The 17,405-nt window shown below is 39.3% G+C and overlaps 1 long non-coding RNA gene across 1 annotated transcript in view; it reads left to right on the top strand.

Moving 5' to 3' along the window:
- Window positions 1-16,772, top strand: part of LOC139695288 (uncharacterized) — a 46,284-nt gene extending 29,512 nt beyond the window's left edge. Inside the window, exon 3 of the long non-coding RNA XR_011702298.1 lies at window positions 16,472-16,772. This is a non-coding gene — a long non-coding RNA (uncharacterized lncRNA). The remainder of the gene's footprint in view (window positions 1-16,471) is intronic.
- Window positions 16,773-17,405: the final 633 nt, after the last annotated feature.

Raw genomic sequence — 17,405 nt, forward strand, 5'->3', positions numbered from 1 at the left:
CATGGCTGAATATTTCGCCAGTCGTGAATAGCGTTACCCACTTTGATTGGAGTATCGTGGAAGCGATCAGTATAAACCAAGAACAGGTAGAGCTGGTTGGCTACACACTCAAGGTTCCATAAATGGTCTGTCGTTTCCCAACATTTGGTCTTTCTCGCGTCAATTTATAACTCGTTATGCAAATGGAGCTTGTATTTTGAAGCAACAGTTCTTACGAAACATTCGTGAGTCACCAGTCTGATTAACGTAAATTGCATTGATTCTCAAAATGGTTGAGTATTCTGCTTGTGACAATACAGGAACAAAAATTAATCAAATTCAAACGTTAGAAGTCAATGTGGAAGTATTTGAATGCACGGTTGCACATTGATTGCGCAAATCATGTTTATGGAAACATGAGAGTGTTTCCTTGTTACTAAATCACGCTACGGGGATTTACATATCCCAGTTCTGACCTTCCTGTAAAAAAACTTAATCTTTGAGCCCAAATGTTTCTATATCTATGCAACTTTTACGACTCTTAATTTTAATACTAATGGTGTCAGACCAGGGTCACTTTAACAATAAAAACACTGTGCTCCTGAAGTGTAGGTGATTTATTCTTGAACACAGCCATTCGCAGCCAGAATCAGCCGATGAAAAGACTATATCTTACCATATTTTAGTGCTTTCGGCCATATATTTAAACATGTTCGTCCAGAGTAAAATAGTAGTTGGAATGGAATGTTTATATCTCTCGACACGAATTTAATAAGTAATATTTACTAATTAATGGTAAGAATTATTAATTTTTTGACCGATATTAATTATGTAAATCACTCAATTTCAACAAAAATAACTTCTCTGCATCGCCATCCGTTTTTAACTAATTTCATCTCTAATATAATAAATTTTGACGCCTAATATCCACCTCAACCATCGATACAAAATTCAATATTATTATTTTTTATTCTACCGTTAAAGATTACCTTTGGATGGACAAAAAAGATGTTTTGATTGCCTCTGATGACTAATCACATTCTGAAACTCTTCATTGCAATAAACCTCTCGAATCCCCATACTTACTTCCTTCCATCGCTCCGTCCAAACCGTATTCCTAGCCCTTCCTCGCTTACCTAACATTCTCTCCTCTATTACAGTCTTCAGTATCTCAATGTCAATCAATACGCCATTCGTCCATTTTTCCTGTCTCCTTATGATTTCTTCCAATAATCCCCTCTTCTTGCCCACCACACCTAGCACTTCCTCATTTGTTTTTATTGCGGTCTATTTCACCTCCTCCACATTGCAAAAGCCTCCAGTGTGCGCCCACGAGTACCATTCTGCTTCAATGATGATGTTTCCGCGCCGTAGATTAACTAAGCTCCAAATCATAGTTTTAACGAGCCTTTTCTTAAAATCCTTACTGTCCCTGTCACCAATGTTCTCCTCCTTGTGAACGCCTCTTTGCCTAGTGGTATTCTTCTCCAAGTCCCTACTACTTTGACCATTTTTGTGAAAAATACCTCCGTCATAAGTCAACTACTCACCCTGCGCTTGTTTTTTCCCTCCTATTTTTATTTTTTAATCACACTACCTCTTCCTTGAAAATCCCAAAACTGTTGTTTTGTTTACGTTAATTTTAATCCCATTCCTACAGCATTGTATTCTAAATAATTTAGCAATCCTTACAATCGCATAGCTGTGCGTCTTTTACTACTTGTCCACATATGCGTCGAAAAGCACGGGGATTAATTTCAATCCCCTGTCTTACCCCTCATCCGTACACTACCGGAGCCGACTCCGCAACTGCCATTCGCACGTGAGCAGTCTGAGACGTGTAAGGGTTTCGGATAGTCGCTTATCTCTTCAATCTATGTCTATTTTCTGCAAAAAATTCATTTACTCAACCCAAACTATTCTAGTAAACGCCTACTAAAAATCTACGTAAAAGTTTGATAAATTCTGAATGTATTCTTTTTTCCTCTCCATTAGTAACCTCCTTACTGGTAAGGCATCACGCGTGTCTCTTCTGTTCCTGAACCCAAACTTATCATTCCCTATGTAATCATCTACATCTACATTATGCCGCGCAAGCCGTCACAAGTGTGTGTGGCGGGGGATGTTAGGTCACCACCCGTAAAAAGGAATAATACCACATGCAAAATCATCACATACATGCAAAACTACACCCACAGCGGCGTACACACTCGTGAAAAAATCCCTTCATCCAGCAGTCATGCAAACACACACCATAAACCAACAAACAAGTACTCCCCAGAATGCAGCATGGAATCCATCTAACAACGCCTAAGTCAGAATATGAAAAGTAAGAGGGCGAAATCCCACTACCACATGAACATGCAACATAAAACGCTCTCCTCCCCAAGGACAAAGGTAGGGAATGTGACCCAAGCGCTTCAGATAGCGGGAAAGTCCCCCATTTGCCCTGCTCTTTTTCCTCTTATTGATGGTTCTACGCATATACAATTCATTTTACTACTTTAAATAAAATGTATATTTACACGCATATTTAGACATATTCAAAATGTTTTTACGTTTTTATCCTTGCTGATGGATGTACCTGTACAGTAACTTTGTCCGCGACCGAAATGCAATGCGGTGAGTACGAATTTACAAAAGAATAAAAAGTAATTCAGGCCCTAATATCGGTGAATTCAACGCGAGTTCAACCTAATGCTCATGGAGAATGGGAATCTCTCTCCCATAAAGATGGGAATCTATCTCCTCGCCTCCCTTCTCTCCTCTGGTTTCATTCCCCCGTCCTCGAGGCAGTTTTCTGTGATTACCTGCAAACTAGTTGGGTCTCCACGGCCAGATCGATGGATAGACCACCACTACTTTACACCCCTTATCCACGTGCGAAGGATAGCTACGGCAACGTATATGCGGACTACCTAGAGTGGAAGAAGGCATCGGCACGATCTTATAATTCTCTCCAATTGATCAGGCAGCTCAGGGTGAACTAGTGCCACTTTGAACCCAGACATTACGGTATGCGTCGTTATCGAATCTATTGCTCTTTGGCTTTGTACCTATTGCGGCTTCTCTCATATATATATATAAATAAATAAATATGCATATATATATATATATATATATATATATATATATATATATATATATATATATATATATATATATATATATATATATATATATATATATATGAGAGATATAAACCATAAACACAGTAATCAACCCGAAGGTCGGTTTAGTAGGTGATGGTAGAGATCACCCAGTACTAAGCCCTATACGACGTGTAATATATATATATATATATATATATATATATATATATATATATATTAACCTCTTAGATAAAAGAATAACTGCTGGGCCACTTTAAGGAGTGTGCAATGTGGACGAGTATTTTGATAGTATCTAAGAACAGTTGCACCTACTATGTGGATTTCTAAAGCACTTATTCGTGGCTTGTATTCTTCAGCTCTTAATACTTTTACAGCCACCAGAAATGCACATATTCATATATGAAATGATAATAAAATATAAATATATAAAATTAAATATTATTTGATAAAAAATTGGTAGATTTCGATAGAGAGCGTATTTCCGCAAGATTATACATGTGTACATGTACAGGAAAATTTGTTATTGAGGTTAATTCAATTAGCCTACCGATTAGTGTTCTCCTTCGTTTCAGATAATTATGGTGGTTATTCATGGCTGATCAGCTCTTTATTTTGACTCGTCTGTCAAAATCAAAGTGACCAAAGTTGTAATTCAGAAGCCTATTTTGCTAAATGGGTAATTACTCTGGATACTAATGTAAGAGTTTTCCATACCTCAATTTCCTCATCTTCATAGCGTGGCATTTACATATCCCCATTCTCTCCGATGTATTCTTATCATTTCCCTTCTCAAAATTTTTGTGCTTGCTCACCAAAGTATCATTTTTGGATTATTTTTTCTTTAAATATTTCCTAAATCAATAAAAATAGAAGGAACAATGTACTTTTCCACAGAAATTCGCAATGTGTTACAACGCATTTCACCGTGGTTCATCATTATTGGGTAAAATTATTTGGAAAAACACCGAGCTCCTGTATTGTAGATATATAAAACTACCGTAAAGCGAAGCTTGAATCTCTGAAGTATATTTCCTAAAGTTTCACTGTTTATTATCTTAATCATTGAGATGATTCGTCTCAGAATATACAAGTACGTATTCTCCTGCCTCAGCGACCATATTTCCGAACCACACTGAACGACGCTCCATATTGAAGTTATCACTAGTATTTTCTTTACATCTTTCCTCCTGCCTGTTTGTTAGCGTTCTTTACCTAATGCAATTATATCCCCGCCACTCTGATCACCTTCATCTGAAACACTTTCCAAATAGCTGTACCTGTTACCTGTTCTAGTTAATGTCCCCCGACGTTAATGCTTGCCTTAGCCTTCTTATTTCATGAGAATTCATTGCCTTGGTTGTCTAACGATTATATCTCATCCCATAACTATCACACTTACTCTGTAATACGCTAAGTAATATTGTAAAATTTGGCTGACTGGCCAACTTATACTTGTACGCTTGGTCATGCACATATTTGACTAATTTTTAGAGTTCCACACCTGCCAGCCTCCAGCCTTCAAAAGCCTTCCCATGCCTCTCGTACCATTTCCTTCACACTATCATAAATTTCTGGACAGAATTAAATGATTGTGTTGCGAGCAATTGAACATGAAAATATAAATCCAATTGAATCATACACTTTCTCTTGATTAATACGACAGCAAAACTTTTAAATACCGAAGAATGTCTCTACAATGATTTATAATCTTAAGAATATACGAAATGATGCATATTTAAACTGAAGCTGAAATTTTTTGTCCCTTTAAATGAGAAACCGCAAACTCATCGGTTACTGACATCCACGGAGTAAGATTTCGGATGACTTGCTCATATGCGCAAGTCACTGCAAACGCATTGCCTTATTATTATGCAACTATAGTGAAGGGAGCTCGGAATGAAACCTCATTTACGGTGCTAAAATGGAATGCGCCTTACCAAGTGACACATTTTTCTTGACCTTCAATATATGCGGAAGTCGAATTCCGTATGAAAGATTGCTTCACTCAAGCGAGAGCTTTTGGTGCATCCCGTCATGGAATATGGATAACTCGTTTCAAATAAGAGCTTCAGCAACCCGCTGCGGTTGATTTTAATCACCTGTCTGTTTAAAATTCCAACTCAATTGCAATTGAATGGTAAATAATAAATTAAATTTATATACAACATGGAAGTTATCCATGCGATTAGAGAGCAGTATTTATGTTCTCCGAGATTACCTCACACGCGGAAGGAATGGCAGTGTTCGTATTAAACTGTCCAAATGTTTTGTCACATAAATTCGCGGCAGAAGGTTACTGCCTTCGCGTGCAACTGAATGAAATCAGTTAAGCTTATCACCCCTATAGTCAATAGTACAAAGAGCGCTACCTTTCTAACCAAGTAAAGATAAATTTTCCCAAATTACGAAGAAGCGCTAATTAAATTTTCATTGGAATTATTAGGCCCGTTTAGTTAGAAGAGTATTTGACACATTAATGAAGTCATTTCAATATCGGGAACATTTCTCAGTTTTAATATTTACATTTTTCAGAGAAATTAGTCACCACAAAGTTACCGCTGAATCAGCAGTAAATTGTGTACTAATCAGTAGTGACATTGCGTGTTTGATAAAATTAACCAAGCAAAACAGAAGCATTGAAAAATAACTGCTTCGATAAAATATCTTTTCTTTAATTTTTATGCAAAGCAGACAAGTATTTGCGAAAATAATAGCAAATACAACAGCTATTCGGTGTCATTTTTAGCCATAATATATTATTTCAAAGATATTTGTAAAAATCGCTTTTTGTCAAAATCTACAAATTAGAATTTATCCATACGAAAAAGAAGGCCTTGTACTTTTCCACAGATTTTATTATACGGTACAACGCGTTTCACCTGATGATGCCGTAAGTCGGTGAAACGCGTTGTACCGTATAATAAAATCTGTGGAAAAGTACAAGTCTTTCTTTTTAGCATGAATATTAAATAATTCCACGAAGTGAAGCCTGAAACAATATAATATATTAGAATTTATTTGAGAATTCCAGAAACCGTAAGACATATTTCTTTTAGTAGAGAGAAAACACATAGCTATGGTGTCGTATTTCCGTGACAAAATACTATCTATATTTTAAAAAAATAATCACATTGTTTTCAATGTAATTAAATTAGATTTTATTATATAATTTAGATTTATAATGTCAATTGTTTAGCACCGACCGAGGAAGTTGAACCCTCATGGCTATATCGGGCTATCGTAATCGATGCATTCTTCTAGGCAATAATTCACTCTTTGCATTCGTTTCCTTAACACGGAAATTTAGCTCTGTTACAAAGAGAGAGGGAACTGCGAGCGTTTCCCAAGCTTGAGTGCCCCGAACCAACATTGAACACTATCTCTAAAGGGAGGCAGTTTTATTACCGAAGCGTTTTTTCACTATTCACATAGTTAGTAAGATCTTCAAATCGGAAAAGGCAAACTTAAACGCTCACCTTTTCAAGAGCGAACGATACTTACCGAATAAGTATAAATTGTTCCCGAGTGCGGTATTGCCAATAAAAAATGCAATTAGATGTGCCAAGGTGTTTGCAAAAAATGACCCCATCTATGCACTGTCATTCCCTCGGTTGCAAAGGTTCGAGGAAGCGGTTTTTGCCAAACGCTTTGATATTACTACTTGGCTTTATGGTCAGGTCAAACCAGTTGATTGCGATGCTGGTTGAAAATTGAAATCGCAGGGTGAAATAACGTAAGTCTGTTGGTAGAATGTAACAGAACTGTGGATGTGCTCAAAGAGTGGATTTAGAAGAATATACTGTGATGTAGAGTCAGGCTAGTTTAAAGGGTGGAAAGAAATAATAATTAGTAAGACCTTGAGCCGAAGGTGGTGTGAACTGGGTCTCGGTTAAATATTAGGTGAGCTGCCGAAATGGCACTGTCATTTTTCATTTTTATATCCTGGTACGTGATATGTGGAAGAACTGATTAGCGACTAGCTGTTATGAATATGACAGTTACTTATTTTATACATAATTATCTTACAAGTCTATCAGCACTATATTCCCTCTAATTAAGTTTTTTATTGATACAAACGAGAAAGAACTTATGATCTACTTATTCATTGAAACTTTTGAATTTCCGTAGAAGAAAACCGTGCTTCCGGAATACCCTGCTCCAGGAGCGCACCGAAAAAGAAATAATCGGTAACCTTGAGCCTCCAGGTGTTATTATCCAACGACATAGCGAGCAGCACAGATAGCAAGCATTTCTCATTTCTCGGCTGCCTTCCACCGCGGGTAAAATTGAACTCAGTGCTCATCAGCTGAGCTCGCCAGTGTTCGTATCACACGCCCGCGCTGGCGACGGCCTTGAAAACGAAAGCCCAGCCGCCCTCATGACCCACTTGAAGCTCTGCTGTTCACTGCCACGGACGGACTATCTCTCCTCGAGAGGGAAATGGGGGGAGGTGAGGGTGGAGTGCGCGTGTGCGATGGGCATATCTATGGAAAGTGAACACTAGTGGGAGGGAACCTACAATGTAAGCAGAACGCGGTCTCGCAAATTAATGGGGAAATTTATTAGTGGGCCCTCGTATTGAAGATTCTACTTCGAAACAGACAACCACTCCGGAAGCGATATATCCATCGATCTAGCCCTGGCAATCGCTCCGATTTAGCCGAGCGGCGCCCAGGATGTGACTCCGTAGAGGGCGGGGAATCCGAGGAATGAATCAAATTTTGGCATGGAGGAATAAACGTCTACACCACCCAAGAGATCTTGTCCGGACGCAGGCGAGGGAGATAACTGTTTTGCCGCATGCAAGCAGAACTTAATTACGTCGGGTGTCAAGGAAGGTGAGACCTTGAAAAAGGTGTGTCCTTTCCTTTTACGGAGAGTGCTTTGACAGATCGTACCTGATGACCCAAAAAGCGTGAAGAAACTGAGGAGTGATACTATGTTCATTGAGATCCTTAACGATAAACAGAGCGATATAATATTGGCAATGGGAATGCTTCATGACATAGCGACAAAAGTGGAGGTGCACCACACCCTGAACACCTGTCGGGGAGTCATTAATCATTACGATATCTCAAACGTGAAAGTCGACGAGATCAAGAGAGAAATGTTTTCTCAGGGAGTGATTGATTGTCGTCTACTAACCACGAGGCGTAACGGAGGAAATGTCAATAGCACCTCCATGATAAGGTGCTCGTTGGGTATGAATCAGTTCCCGTTCATACAGATCCCAGTGCGTTTTTTCCAGTGCCAACGCTTCGGCCACGTCGCGTCGCGATGCGAGGGCAAGGCCGCCTGCCCGCGCTGTGGCAAAGGCACGCACGAGTGTATAGCGTGCAATTCGTGCGGGACCTCTTTGCGTCGATTGCGACGGTGCACATCCAGTGTGCTCCCGTGATTGTCCGAAGATAAAAGAGGAGAGGAAGGTCATGTAGATAAAGACGCTGGAAAAAGTTCCATACTTGGAAGCGAGGAGCAAATACAGGGCACTAATCGCCCCGACTTTCTCCCCTCCCTTTGATTCCGTTGCGTCCATCCCATTGTCAAAATCTACCATCGCCACACGGACAGACGATCCAAAAGCATACTTTGCAGACACACATAAAGAAAAAAAGAAGAGTAGAAAAGATACTCAGAGTAAGGTGGACAACGAGCCACCTAGTCTAGCGGGGCCTTAAGAAGAAGAGCCCACCAAAAACCACCAAAGGGGACGCGCCGAAAGGGCGTGCACCATCCCCCACGCCTCCAGCAAAGCCAATAAAGCCGGATGTAATCGAAGAGGACCATAGGACAGGTCCTGTATATCTGATACTGAAGTCCTCGCGAGCGAGTGGAGGAGGAAACATCCTTTAAGCAATAATCTTCCCACAAGTCGGTCAACTTCACCACCTTTTAAGAACTATTTATTTATTTATATTTTTAAAATTTAAATCATGGTGTCTATTTTTCTTTGGAATTGCAACTGTACTTATCGCCGCAAGGAGGAGTTGGCAGTTTTAATTCATGAGTTTAACCCCTCATCCATCTGCAAGAGACACATTTTAAGGCGGCTGACAAGGGCATTTTAAAGGGATGCACTGTTTTTAGACTGGATGACGCGAGTGGTCAACGAGCCCCAAGGTGGAGTAGCAGTTGCGCCTCGTTTACACCTCCCGAGACCAACTGTATTCTCCCTTCCAAGCAGTGGCTGTCACATTGTTCATCATCGAGAGGATAACTTATGTAACGCTTATCTGCCGGAGGGTGCACCGGTAACACGTTTTAATTTAGAAGCCCTTGCCCGTCAGGTACCTCGGCAATTTATATTGATGGGCGATTTTATTGCACGCGATCCTTAATGGGGAGGGCCAAATGTCTTCTCCTATTAACAGGGGATTACGCCAACATGTCGTGGCAGTCTTCTTCGACCTTGAGAAGGCTTGCGATAGAGTGTGGCGACAAAAAATTTGAAACACGTTGCATAAGTGGGGATTAAGAGGCAATATGTACCCTTTTATTAGGAATTTTTTAACCAACTGTGTTTTTAAAGTAAGGACGGGCTAGTATTTATCACGATCATTCATACGAGAGAACGGGACACCTCAGGGATCAGTACTGAGCGTGAGGTTATTTACCAGCGCAATCAACAGCGTGACAGATTGCATCAATGAACCAGTGATGGCGTCACTCTTTGTGGACTACCTAGCCATATTTTGTCTATCAACAGGACTCGTAAACACTTCCAGGCAAGTCCAGGTGACCCAAAATAAGTCATGGAGACTGGTCGCGAAAGAACGGATCACATTTCTTCACAGAGGAAACGAAATTCGTTCATTTCCACCGATTTTGAGCACACCATGTTTCACTGACTTTGAGAGTGGAGGGCACGAATCTTCCATTTGTGGTTTGTCCGTTTTCTGGGGATGAGTCTTGACCACAGACTAAACTGGTGGGAGCATATCCGTGTATCGTCAAACCCTCAATGTTTAAAGTTTTTTAAGCCATTCTATAGGGGAAGCCGATCGCACTACCATGTTTTTATTGTACCGTGCTTTGGTCCGTTAAAAATTGGACTCCCGTTCTACAGTAAATCCTTCAGAAAAAGTCTTATTTGAGACCTATTTGAGAAAAATTTTACCCGTAACTAAGCACCCCTGTTTTAATATCCTTTTTAATCCACAGTTTAGGGGGTCATTATGGGCAGCTTTTGGGTCCTTCAGGAAGCATACTCCGACGAAAAACTTATTTTGGGATTGTCCCGAGGCTGCAGCGGTAAATCGCGTGGAGAAGGCCATGGGTCAGTTTCGCCCATTTGGTGCTCCTCAGGATCCATGAGACAACAGAAAGCGCATTTTGGAATCGTCCCGAGACAGCTTTGGATCGCGGAAGGGTCATTTTTGCCTATTTTGGGGACCTCCAGGATGCATTCCACGACAAAAGACGAGTTTTGGGGATCGTCCCGAGACGGCCAGTGCCGGGCGCCTGGAGATCTCCGGGATAATTTTTACTCATCTTGGGGCCTTTCAGGATGCTTACGAGGAAGCAAAACACGTTTTGGGATCGTCCCGAGACGACCTGGGCCGGTCGCGTGGAGATCGCCTGGAGCCGTTTCATTCATTTTGGATGCTGGACTTCAGGATGCATACGAACGAAAAACGTGCATTTTCAGATCGTCCCGAGACGGCTTAGACCGGTCGCGTGGAGACAGCGAGAGGTCGTTTTTGCATATTTAGGACCCTCAAGGACTAAAAACAAGCGTTTTGAGAACGCCCCGAGACAGCCGGATTCATTCGTGTGTAAATCAATGGTGGTCATTTTTGCTCATTTTTGGATCCTTCAGGATGAATGGAAAGATGGAAGACGAGTTTTGTGATCGTCCCGAGACGACCGTAGCCGGAGGCGTTGAGATCCCCGGAGATTACTTTTGGCTATTTTGGGGCCTTTGAGGATGGATGCATGCGACAATGAAAAACGCCTTTTGGCATCGTCGCGATACTACCTTCGCCGGTCGCTCGGAGATCATTGGGGGGCATTGAAGGTTTTTCAAGATCCCCATGACAATGTAAAGCACGCTATTGGATCGTCCCGAGACTGGAAAGACATTTCGCATGGAGACAGTCGGGAGTCATTTCTGCCAATTTTAGGGCACTTAAGCATGTATGCGATCGAAAACTCAGCGTTTTGAGATCGTCCCGAGACGGCCGGGGGTCATTTTTACTCTGTTGGGATCTTTCAGGATTTATACGACCACGAAAAACGCGGTTTGGGATCGTCCCAAGGCGGCTTTGGCTGGTCCTTGATCGTTTGGGGGCATCAATGGTAATTTAGCGCCTTTAAGGATCCATACGACGACTTAAAAAGACGTCTTTGGATCGTTGCTTGACAGGGGTAGTTACAATGGAGACAGCCTGTGGTCGTTTTTGCTTATTTTCGGGCCCTTGAGTATTAACACGAATGTAAAAACTGCGTTTGGAGATCGTCCAGAGACCAACGGGGCCGGCCGTGTGGAGATCGCCGGGGATCATTTTTGGCCACTTTACGACCCTTGAGAATACATGCGTTTCGGTTCGTCCCGAGACGGTCTAGTGGACATCTCCAGGAGTCATTTTTGCTCATTTTGGAGCCCTTAAAGATGAATGCAACAACGAAAATTACGCTTTGGGATCGTCCGATGGCGGCCAGGACCGGTCGCGTAGAGATCGCTGGGGGCAGTTTTTGCCAATTTTGCGGCCATTCAGGATGTATACAAACGTAAAACGCATTTTGGAATCGTTCCGAGGCGGCTGGCGCCCAATCGACTTCTTTCACCAGTGAGAAACTGTCCTCCCTTTGAGAAAACAAGCTCACAAGGTACTGTGGAGGCCATCACACAAAGCTTTCTTTCATTAACTTATAAAGCCAAGGGTGGACCAGTTCTCTGCTCTTCCACCAAATAAGTGGGTTAGGGGTCCTCTCCAAGTGCTACTCCTGGAGGCACTAGTCCACTGCCACTATTGCTGCAGATGATGGGTGTCCATTCTTTTTGCTGGCAATGGTGGAATCAAATTCCTCCCACATTGAAGACGTTTGTGGGTGCCTATGTTCTTCAAGTTATGGTTTTTCAGATGAAGGTAAAAACTAACAGAAACTTTACACTTCCACACACTTTACATGTCTTACGACCGTGGTTTCGATGCTGTGCATCATCATCATCAGGGACAATATAGCAAAATTTTTCAACTTGTGTAGTCAGGTGCCAAGGGGGAGTAAGGTATGGGAAGTAAGGGAGAGGAGGGGTAGCGTAGTTGCAACACTTATTAGTGGGTGAAGGGAGGGTATTATCATCGTTAACGGCATCAAAACCATGGTCGTAAGACATTTAAAGTGTGTGGAAGTGTAAAGTTTCTGTTATATTTTACCCTAATCATGGAGGAATTCCACAAAGTTTAGCCTGAAATTGTTAACTTATGGTTTTTCAGTATTGGGTACTTGCCAGGCTTTATTGTATTAGGCATGATAAGAGGCCTTAAAATTCAAATCTCAGAAGAAAGCATGTTTTATAAATCTTGGGTTTAGTAAATATGCTCCTCTCGACATGGAATTTTTCTCTATATCTTAATATCTCTTCTGGAGTCTCTACAGCATTTTCTCAGCCATTGGCATCATTTTATGCAACTTCTCATCCAAAAATTTTGATGTGTGCTTAATCAAAAAATCTTACAATGAGAGGAATTTTGGAAGCATGTGTGGGCTTCTCCTCACTAATATCTAATGAGGCAGTATAAAATTTTTATAAAATTTCTATTTTCTTTTCCAAAACAGTGCACTCCTTTTCATCTAGTATCAGAAGGTTAAGATGATGTATTACGAATGTAGAAAGGATTGGCTTCTTCAGCTGAGGACATCAGTAGTCAAACAAGGTCTATTGAAACATTAAATAGATGGAATTCCACCTCATTGGTATATCCTGTTTTACTTTTAATGGTGGGAGATTAATCTGTGTTGCTTGCAAGTTTGCTGTCGCAAACTGCAGCTTCTGTTATTTGCTATTTTGTTGCCTCTTTTGAAATACTCAAACGTAATTTTAATTTTTTTTATGAAGGGACTTTATAACATCCAGAAAGCGAGTAAAACAAGGATTACATTGCCCATCGAATAGTCTTACTGGAGCTGTAATATTGGTAGAATTGTCACTCACCACAGCTACAGCTTTATTTAATAGAGCCCAATCTATTACAAACCCCTTAATCTCTACAGATAAATTTTCTGAAGTATGTCTGTAACTGTAGGGGAAGCAATCACACAAGTATGAGTCGATAATACCTTCTTCATTGATAAAATGCGCTCTCAATACCAGATAACTGACATTAGTGGATATTAAATTTGTCCAACTATCAGTAGTAATACTTGTACGTACTCCTGTATCACTCAAATATTTTTAATGAAATTCTACTCTCTTTCAAAAATCTGAGGTAACAAATTCCCTGAGATAAACTTTCTACTGGGTAAAATATAATTGGGATTGAGCATCTGTGTATTTTTTTCAAACTGTTTGTTTTCAGTTACACTTAAAAGTTTGAGGTCTTTCACAATGAAATACACTCTATGCTCATCAATCTACCTCCTCTTAGAGGCTCCCGTTGGTTTGGTTGCAAACTGACCTAATGTAAGCTGTAACTGTCTTTCATGTTTAGCTTGCATTAGTAGTCATACAAGGTCTGTTAAAAAAAGATGAAACTGCTTGAATAAAGTCATAATTTTGTTAGTTACCCTTTTATCATGCTCATTGCCTTCTGGGTGGCCAATACAATGCTCCCAACAGTTTTTACAACTTTCGAATGACACCTGAAATGCTTCTTTTGGGATAGCCTTTAAGTCTGTGGAACAATTTTGTTGTATGTCTTCAGTAGTTTCAAATTGATATCCTCTCAAGTGGATTTCAACTTGGGAAACAGGAAAAAGTCCGCTGGAGCAAGAACTGGAGAGTAGAATTACTAAGGGATTACTGATGTCCTGTTTTTACTCAAAAACTCAGTGACAATCAATGATGTGTGTTTCGGTGCATTGTCGTGATGAAAGCACCAAGACTTGTTTTTCCACATTAATGGTCTCTTCCACAATATGGCACATGTAAAACATCCCATTACCTCCATAAAGTGCTACCCATTCTCTGTGTCTCCTTGAGGGACATATTCATTTGGGGACATAATCTCTTCCCAATTGAAGAAAATGATGACATTACCTTTGCATTCATTGGCAACATCCAAGCTTTTTTTGGATCATGGGGAAGATGACCCCTTTCATCAGCAATGTGCCTAACTCATAGATTCATTACCAAGTGCTTCTTGAATCATCGCATAAGTTTCAGTTACATTATCCCCAAGGTCGAAACAAAATTCAATGCACACATGCAACACTTTCATTCTTACCAATACAAGAATTTGCACAACAAGCATGTGCAAGCTCAGACAAGAATCGCTGTTGTGCGGAGAGAAGTCAAGATAGGGAAACAGGCAAGGCGGTAATTTACTTTTCACATATGCTGTTATAAGGGGACACCTCACTGGCTGCTATCCATCAAGCTGTTCATACCTAGAAAGACCGGTCTCATCTTTTATTTTACAGGCCTTGATGTTGCATGTAGATTTTAGGATCCCATTGTGCACTCCAGTTCACGGAAGCATACCAGGGGTCTCAAAACTGTTGCCCAAATGGTTATGTAATTGGGAGGTCTATTTTTCAATGGCCAATGGCATCACCATCATTATTATTGGTCATCAGAAAGCAGTCAAGTAATTATAATGATGGAAACATTTAAACGTTTTTTGTTAATTTTTCTCAGTTAACAAGTAGGGAAAAGGAGTTTTGACATCTTGTCATTGTTAATGATAAAAATAATGATACTCATGAAACTTGAATCTTTTGTTAATCTTAATTAAGCTTATCCAATTGTTTAGCATGCCAAGGTCTAGATACTTGCTTTGACCACAGCAAGAAATAGCATGAGTTCTCAAGGGAATGAATATTTCATTAATGAAAAGTTTTTGTGCAGCTCAAGCCCATCAAGTATTGGCCATATTCTCATATATTTAGATTATTGTATTGAATCAAAGAGTTACGTCATAAGTACAGTTTTCTATTGATGGATATTATGGGCATGTATCTACCAGAATAATGGAAAAATACAGGTATCTGAATGCAAATATTCTTTTAGATGTGTAAATTACCTATTAAATTTTGAAGATAGTGACACAGTCAAAATGTTGTCAATCAATATTTAAAGCATAAAACTTTGAATTTGCCATTCTTAATCTTTTGATAGCATTATGTTAAAGGCTTTGCTCACCATCTGCTCAAATGTGGTTCAGTGTAAAGTATTCCTTCAAATTTTACATTTACAATACTTTGGGTAGGTTTTGATAAAAGTGGTCCAGTTCAGCCAGGGAATATTCAATGGATCATTGAACCATGGCCTATCTGCCCCCATATTTGTATTTATAGTCTTGACCAAGAGTTACATTCTTAGAGTCCAACTTATCTAATTTGTCAGAATCAATCTTGGATCACTTAATGTGGACTTAAGTAATTGGCATTAAAGACAACAGTGAGTTTCGTTTTGAGTGCTACTAAATCATTTATTCACTCCAGCATTCAACCAAAGCGCAGCCAGATGATGATGAGTAAGTTTTGCATTACCATTAGCATCATTTAATAAACAATGGTTTAAATGCTGTTACCTTACAATCTAACATTATTTCAGCAAATAATCATTCAATGCTCCACCTTTTCCTAATTGTTTGATTTTGTTTCTTTTACAAAAATTTTGTATGCATTAGAAGTCGAGAAATAAGCATTCATAATCTTAATTTGTTGCACTGAAGTTATTTGGTAAGTAAATAACGTTTCAGTATTCATGTAAGCCAGTGAGATCTTTCATCTTACTCAACAGTGAACACGTCCATATAATGGAATAGCAAGTCTTGGCAGTGATTTCAGTGTCAATCACAAACTTGTAGACATTGTTCAAATTGGCAGGGGAAATGCTGCTCCCAAAAATATTTTGAGTGATTTACGATACAAAATCAATTGCCTAAAAAAGTATTAACTACTACTAAGTAAGTATTAACTAAGTACTAAATTTGCTCCAACTGCCTTAGGGAGTTTTTAAATTAAATAAACAGCATTAAATTTTTATATCATATTTCACTTTAGTGGGTAAATTTATCTTAGGAGTATTATACTGCTTTACAGATTTAAAATTTTTCAATTATGTAGCAATGGTTAATTTAAATTCTGGAATTACCCCAAAGACACATATTATATAACAATTAAACATTTATTTTATTTGTCTTTCCATCAAAATATTCCATTAGGGAACCTTTTAATCTACAAAATCTGATGGTTTATTATTTTTAAAACAGGTCTGCATAGCATCATTCTGCCTTAGATGTCATCAGAACATTGAACACATGCAGCTGGCTCCTGTTGATAGTGGTGTGGTCATGCTGTAACTATGCTGTAACTACTCACCATTTTGACCTACAGCAAATAAGAATCAATGCTGTCAATACTCACCACACTGGATTAAAATGAGCCTTCTATTGTGAAAGAATTCATATTGCCATGCTGGAGTAAAATATTACGTAATCCAGACATTCAATTTGCCTGAATGCTATGCACTATGTGCTGCCACACTAATAAAGTGAATGCTAACGTTGTCGCTTGAATTAAACTTTTGAGATTCTCATCATTTACTCTCAATTGTGATTTTCTGAATTTCCTATACATGGTATTTGCAAGTAAATTTTTCTCATCAGACAGACTTTATTAATTTTCCGAACCTTGGAGGTGGGATTTTTTTATTGCTTTAGAATATTGACTTGATTGATTTTTGTGTGTGTTGGGCTTGAAAATGTTGGCGATCATCTCTCATAGCAAAATAAAAAATGGAATACATATAATTGTGAAAGAAAGAATTAACATATCTACACTTAATATAACATTAGGTAGCTGCTCAATTTGAGCACTTTATGCAGTATTTTTTAAAGTAAAAGAACACCTAAAGAGCTACCACTAAAAGTGGTCTCAGGTCAGCATTTAAGAAGTAAGCAAATGAATATTAATTTCATTGGGTTGGGTCTCAAAAAAAAACTATTTGTTGGAAAAAGAATAAGCCCCTAAGCTAATGATTTTTATGGTTTTAGAATGTTGACTTAATTGGTTTGTTTAAATGCTGGACTTCATAACTTTGGTGATCATCTGTAATGGTGAAAATAAAAGTGGCATCCAATTATTTGGGAAAGATATAATAAATGTTTTCGGCATGAAATCTATCTACACAGGTTTAGGAAACTG

The sequence above is a fragment of the Hetaerina americana genome, unplaced genomic scaffold (assembly GCF_022747635.1).
Source record: "Hetaerina americana unplaced genomic scaffold, ioHetAmer1.1.p SCAF_6, whole genome shotgun sequence".
NCBI classification, from domain to species: Eukaryota; Metazoa; Arthropoda; class Insecta; order Odonata; family Calopterygidae; genus Hetaerina; species Hetaerina americana.